A 7,412-nucleotide genomic window follows, 5' to 3' on the forward strand; every position below is an offset into this window, starting at 1 on the left:
TTTTTTTTTTTGTTTTGAGACAGAGTCTCACTATGTCATCCTTGGTAGAGTGCCGTGGTGTCACAGCTCACAGCAACCTCAAACTCTTAAGTTTAAGCAATTCTCTTGCCTCAGCCTCCCAAGTAGCTGGAACTACAGGCACCCACCACAATGCCTGGCTGTTTTTTTGTTGCAGTTGTCATTGTTGTTCAGCAGGCCCAGGCCAGGCTGGAATCTGCCAGCCTTGGTGTAGGTGGCCAGCACCCTACTCACTGAGCTATGGGTGCCGAGCCCTATTTTCAGTTCTATTGAGAATGCATCAAACAGTGAAATCTCAGGTTTATATGGTAATTGTACATTTAGCATTTTCAAGAACAGAGAGGTGAATCATGTTTAAATGCCTATTGTAGCAGACAGGAATGAAAGTGAGTCTGTGGCCTGAGACCTGAGCGCCTAAGCAGGGGCTGCACAGCAGTGTAGTCTCAATTCTCTCCTTGGATGCCCCAGCTTAACCCTCTGAACCTTTGTCTGGCGTGGTCAGGTCCTTCTAGCTATACAACATTGAACACAGGGGCCTTGGTTATCTGCGCTAGAGGTTTGGATTCTATTCTCCACCATGGGACTACCGGGTCTGACTAAGTTCACCCAAAGAATTGATACGTTTTAGGCAGATGTTTAATCTTCAGGTAGAGTGTGCTCATGGGCTGTGTAGTGGGGTTAAAGGTAGCCCCCAAATTTATATCTGCATCCTGACTCCCTGAAGCAATGAGTTTGTCCTTATTTGGGAAAGAACCTTGGCAGATGTAATTTAGTGAAGGAGATGTCAACATGAGCCCACACTATCCATGAGGCCCTAAATCTCAGGCAAGTGTTTTGTTGTTGTTGTTGTTGTTCTGTTGTCTTGAATTCTGTTGCCAACGATGGAGTTCAGTGCCCTGATTATAGCTTATAGCTGTAGCCTCAAAATCCTGTGTTCAAGCCAACCTCCAGCCTTAGCCTCCCAAGTAGCTGGGACTACAAGTATGTGCCACCACTCCAAGAAAACTTTTCAATTTTTTGTAGAGATAGGATCTTGTGCTATTGCCCAGACTGGTCTTGAACTCCTGGCCTCAAGTAATCTTCCTGTCTCAGCCTCCCAAAATGCTGAGATTGTATAGGTCTGAGCCACCATGCCTAACCCAACAAGTGCTTTTATAACAGAAAGACAGAGGGAGATTTAAGATGGAGAACTAGAAAAGGCCATGTGAAGACACAGGAGGAGATTGGAGTAATATGGCTGCAAGCCAAAGAACACCAAGAGCCCCCAGATGCCAGGTGGGGCAAGGAGGGATCCTCCCTTAGAGCCTCTAGAGGGAGTATAGCCTTGGTGACATTTGGACTCTGGCCTCTGAAACTGTGAGAAAATAACTTTGTATTGTCTGGAGCAACCCATTCATGGTCATTTGTTACAACAGCCATAGGGTACTAGTCCAGGGTCCAATCAGAGACAACATAGGGGCATCCATAGGTAAAGGGGGCACCCTGCTCATAGCTTCAGCCCTGCCACAAGTAGTGGGTGAGGCTGCAATGGGCCTCCGCCATCACCCAAGCTGACTCCCCTTTGGTGCAGAGGGAAGTTCCTGGCCCTTTAATGAGTCTGGTGGGAAGCAGCTTCCATCCTCACCCCAAGGATGCCTCACTGCAAGGACAGGAGCTTTGCCACCACAGGTGGGATCTGGGATGAACCAGGGGATGGAAAATGACATCCTCAGGCTGGAGAGTCCCTGAGGTCAGCATCTGGGGCTGGATGGGGCCATTTCAGACAAGGCAGGATGATGCCTGTTGCTCCAACCTGGGCCACTTCACCAGCTGTGACTCACTTGAGCACCTGCCACAGTGGGGGTGTGGGGTGGAGGGTGAGGGCAGGCTCATCCCTATAAATCCTGGCCTCAACATGACCCTGAGGGGTGACTGTGAACATGGCAGAGGAGGATGGTGGAGAAGAGGCCATCCCTGCCCTGGGTGAAGTACTCCATGTCACTTCCCTGGATGCTCATCCTCCTCTACAAATAAGGATGGTGACAGGGACATCTGAGCGTGTGGTGGGTTTGTTTCCTCCATCAGATGAGTGCAGCATAATGGACTCTGCTAAGCCATGGAGCTCTGTGTGGAAAAGCCTAGAAATCCCGCTGGAGCACAGACGTTCTCTCTCTCTCGCCTGCCTTGACACGGGGCTTTGCAAGATTTATTTATTTTTAATGTTCAGTTTATTAAGCATTTACATCTAGCAAGCACATGGCCCCAAATACTGAAACGCTGCTCTGTAGCTAATAAATCAACCTTCACATTTCATGAAGCAATTTCATCAAACTGTTAAATGCTGATTTCACACTTAGTCAAGGTCTTTTTTTTCACCGTGGTAAAATATGTACATAATATCGATCGTGTTAACCATGTATTTGTAAGTGTACAATTCCATGACATCAGACACATTCACAGTGTGTCCAAACCTCACCACAAGCTAGCCAGGAGTCCTCAAACTTTTTAAACATGGAGCCAGTTCACCGTTCCTCAGACCGTTGGAGGGCCAGACTGCAGGGCCCAGAACGAGTTGGCTGCTGAGCAGGACAGGCAGCAGTGGCAAAAACACCCAGCGGGCCGGATGTGAATTTTCCTGTCTCAGGTCACTCAAAGAATTGTAATCACACAATGTTTGTCCCTCTCTGTCTGCCTTACTGAGATGTGGCCTTTTAATGATTTTGGCCTGGTGAGCAGAACATCAAATTAACCACAAAGGGTCACATCACTAGGGTCCCACAGCCAAAACCCTGTTGAACAGACAGACCCCAGTGACCCAAGCCTGGGTTCCCTCTGTCCTGCCCTGGGTGGGGCCAAGGCCTGAGGTCTGTTTCCATGAGTAAGACTGTCACAGGGCCAGGTCTGTCACCTGCTGAGAATCCCTCCAGCCCTGTTCTCCTCTCAGCCCATTCTTGCCTTTTTGGCTAATTGGACTTGATTGGGTTCCAGGGAATTCCAGAAGCCACCCCTGGGGATGGCAGAGATCCCTGACATCCTGGGCAGGATTAGCTCAGCAACCTGTTGACACCAAGCAATTAAGAACATCTGCCCAGACTGTGGCCTCTCCCTCACTCAGTGGTCCTCAAAATCAGCCAAGGGCACCCCTGGCTGCAGACCCAGGTGGATTTGGCTGTGTCCTGGTATGTCCTGGGGTCTAGCTCATTCCAAACACAAGGGACCCAGACCAGGGCTCCTCTCTCCTTGTCCTTTGTGGTTCTTTGGTTCTTCTTCCTCCTGTCTGTGCTGAGTTGGAAGGTTCTGGTTCACATTTGTGTGAAAGACCCTTTAGTTTTCCTCTCACTTCCAATTTACCTAATTATCTCTTTAATGACTGTATCTCCAAACACAGTCCCATTCTGAGGAACTGGGAGTTACAACATCAACATATGAATTTTGGGGAAACATAAGTGAGCTCTTAACGCTCCCCATTTACAGAGGAGATGGTAGAGGCTTATAGAGAGAACGTCATTTCCCTAGGTTTGAACGGCAAGAATGAGAAAGATGATGTACACACGCTGGGTGTTAGCTATGACTCCAGGGCTGTGTCTGTCTGACTTACTCATTCTGCCAATGTTCATTGTGCCAGGTGCAAATTGAAATAAATATCACCAGCAGGAATGGCCCGTGTTTCCTCCACTAGGCTTCACCCTAACTGTAAGATTGGCAGTAACCCCTCCCAGGGACAGGTGAGGTACCCGAGGCTTATTCAGGTATAGACACACCAGCAGGTTTGGCCCGAAGCTCTGGCTCCTATGCCACAGGGAATCCAGGTTCTGGCTCAGATCCCAGAGGGAATCAAGGCTCTGTCTCTTCCTGTCTCTGAAACTCTCCAGGGGTAATTTATGTGTGCCTCGGATCCCCTTCTGAAAAACTAACAGAAATCAGATGAGAGGTTAGGAATTCACTCTACTTTTAAATCAAGGTGGAAGCATGTAGCACAAAATTAACCTTTCAAATTGTACAATTCAGTGACATTTAGTGTGGTCGCAATGTGTGAAACCGTTTCCTCTGTTCTGGTTTCAGTGTTATTTTTTAATTTTCAAACTATTACGGGAATATAAATGTTTTAGGTTACATGGAGCATTTCTGTAATGCTTGAGTCCTGGCTGTAGGTGTGCCCATGACCCAGTAGTTTCTGATTTTTATTACTTCAAAAGGAAACCCCATTAGCACTCACACCTCAGCCTCTCACCCTCATCTCCTGGCAGTCACTAGTCTGCTTTCTGTCTCTATAGATTTACTGTTCAAGATATTTTATTATTTATTTATTTATTTTGAGACAGTCTCACTCCATCACCCATGGTGTCATCATAGCTCACGGCAACCTCAAACTCTTGGACTTGAGTGATCCTCTTGCCTCAGCCTCCTGAGTAGCTGGGACTACAGGTGCCTGTCACCACACCTGGCTACTATTCTGGATATTTTATATAATTGAATCCTATATGACATGGTCTTCTATGTCTGGCTTCTTTTACTCAGCACAATGTTTCTGAGGTACATCCTTATTAGAGTGTATCAGAAATCCATTCATTCATTTTTAGGGCTGAATAACACTGAGGCTTCCTTCTTTCTTTCTCTTTTCCTTTTTTTTAGAGATGCACCCTGCTAGAGTGCATTGGTATCATCATAGCTCATTGCACCCCTGAATTCCTGGACCCCTGAATTCCTGCTCAGTCACTGGGACTACAGCTATGCACCACCATGTCCAGCTAAGTTTTTAATTTTTTGTAGAGATAGAGATCTCACTGTGTTGCCCAGGCTGATCTTGAATTCCTAGCCTCAAGCAATCCTTCAGCTGCAGTCTCCCAAAGTGCTGGGATTATAGGTATGAAACATCACACTCTTCCTTCTTCTTCTTCTTTTTTTTTTCCTTTAATAGAGGTGCAGTACTGGCTGTCATCCTCTTCCAGCAGGTGGATGGATTGGCTTAGGAAACTGAAAGAATCCACAGCGATGCCTAGGTCTTCTTTAAAACCACGGCAAACTTAGCTTCTGGAAACAGGTTGAACGTGGCAGTGAGGCTGGCCTTGCTGCTGAGATACGCAGGCATTCTTGATGCTGATGGAGTGCACTGGATGCTCCTCAGACCAAACAGTGCCACCACATCTGTTGGTTCCTCATAGCAGCCATGGATGAAAACTATTATCCTCGAGAGACACCTCCTGGGCTGAGAGCAGAGAGTGCAGCATCTTGTACAGGTAATTGGGTCGGTTCCCTGCAATGACAGCTACAGGCCCATTGAGGACCTTGTTGTCTGGGAGTGGGTCAGGGCTGAACTCAATGGGTGTGGGGTCCTTGCAGCTGCACACACTCCCATAACCCTCAACTTTGCTGCAGAAGTGCCAGCGGCGACAGTTCAGTTCTGTGTCTGCCCAGTGGCACTTTGCCTCTTTAGCTGAGCTTAGTGGCGCATCTGCCTTCAGCAGGACTGGGTCCCCCAAGAAAGAGAGGGTAGGTGATTTAGAATGCTTCCCCCCTACCCACGGACAGGACTTCCTTTTCATCCCTTGAAGGCCCAGGTGGCCCTTCAGCCCAGGGCAGGGCCAGCCTGGCTGCCCAGGCTCCTTAGCAGAGCCTTGGCCATGTCCTTGAAGTAGAAGGAGCTATCACTTATCCTTGACAGTACAAATGAACACTCATCTGGGTGCACCAAGTTGAGGAACAGCACCACGGCCTCATCCTCATGAGGTGAGTATGTGTCAAACACATGCTTTGCCATCATCTGGCCCATGGCCTGGTTGAGGACAATGACATGGATTCCTCCTCCTAGGCCTCGATATCATCCAGCACCATGGTACCATCCTGCCACATATACTTTGCTGCAGCTTGAGTACACTTCCACATCCAGCACCCACCAAGGACCACTGCCTCTTTGCCATGGGGGCTCTTAGATGGCCTTGGACCTCATCATAGTTTTATTTTGGCTCTGGGTCTTCATGGGCTTTGCTGATTGTTCACAGAGGGTCCAGGATCAAATTAATGCTGACAATGACAGTCCGCAGCAGGAAAAGCATGGCCCCTGTCTGACAGAATCTCTGCAGGGCTCTCTGGTTTGTCAGTTTATACTTCAGGTAAGATATCAGATTCGTTACTTCCAGGCCCCTAAGGGCTTGATTAGGAGGCTGAGCTTCCAGTCATCCATGCCGGATTGGTGGAAGGGGTATCACCAGAGTTCAGGCCAGCCCATGATGTCAGGAATCTGAGGGGATGGCTCAGAGGTCATGGGCCCCACTCAGGGCCTGCACCCCTCGGCCTAACTCGCAGTGGCCTCCACCTCCTCCATACTGCTTGCGGCCCTGCCCTGGCCCACCTGCCACCCCCTTTCTTGTTTCTTAACAGGCGTTAACAGCACCTTCTAAGTTCTCTGTCTCCAATCCCAGGCTTCCAGTCATCCATTCACCTCGGCAGGGGCTCTCAGCCTTGGCACTATTGACATCTGAGGGACAACCTGTGTGCTGTAGGATGTCCAGCAGTATCTCCAGCCTCCACCCACTATGCTCACAGCACCCCCTCTGTGTGTTGATCAGTAATGTCTTCAGATCCAACAGGATCGGTATCCTACAGGAAGAGATACCGGACAGCTCTCTCGCTCACACTGTCTCCAGATGCCCACAAAGAAGAGGTCAGGGGAGCACAGAAGGATATGGTGGCTATCTATAAGCCAAGAGAACAGGCCTGGGAGTGAAATCTACCTTGCCAGCACCTTGAGCTCAGCCTCTGGCCTCTAGAACTCTGAGATATAAATGCATGTCATGGAAGTCTGTGGTATTTTGTAGCCTGAGCAGACTAACACACAGGCCCCTGGGTACAGGGAGGAGCAACAGAGACTGGTCCTTGTCCTTCTAGAATGGCAGAGCTCATTTTCCTATCAGCTGCCAATGGTCTGCATGAAGCACAGCTCTGACATTGTTCATCTCCTATTTCAACCGTATCCTGTTTCCCTATTGCTCATAGCAGGACTTGACCCTCTATAGACCATAGGTAAAAAGACAAGAGTAGCTTCTTTTTGGTACAGCTAGTGAACTGAAAGTTTGTACAGTTTTGCTTTTTTATTTTTTAAATTTTAATTCCTTAAAATTTTTAAACTTACCCTGGGTAGAGTGCAGTGGTGCGGTCATTGTGCACTGCAAACCCAAATTCCTGGGCACAGTGATCCTCCTGCTTCAGCCTCCCGAGTTGCTGAATTACAAGTGTGAGTCACTGCACCTGACTACCTTTTGTACCTTTTATAGAGGCAGGGTCTTGCTCTGTTACTCAGGCTGGTCTCAAACTCCTGGCCTCAAGTGATCATTCTACCTCAGCCTCCCAAAGTGCTGGGATTACAGGTATGAGCCACTGTGCCTGGATGTTGGTACATTTCTTTCTTTTTTTTTTTT

The 7,412-nt window shown here is 48.4% G+C and overlaps 1 pseudogene; it reads right to left on the minus strand.

The window, feature by feature from the left end:
- Nucleotides 1-2,529: 2,529 nt before the first annotated feature.
- Nucleotides 2,530-6,319, minus strand: LOC100957347 (annotated as a pseudogene).
- Nucleotides 6,320-7,412: the final 1,093 nt, after the last annotated feature.

This window comes from Otolemur garnettii, unplaced genomic scaffold, assembly GCF_000181295.1.
Source record: "Otolemur garnettii isolate 467f Iridium unplaced genomic scaffold, OtoGar3 scaffold00105, whole genome shotgun sequence".
Classification (NCBI taxonomy): Eukaryota; Metazoa; Chordata; class Mammalia; order Primates; family Galagidae; genus Otolemur; species Otolemur garnettii.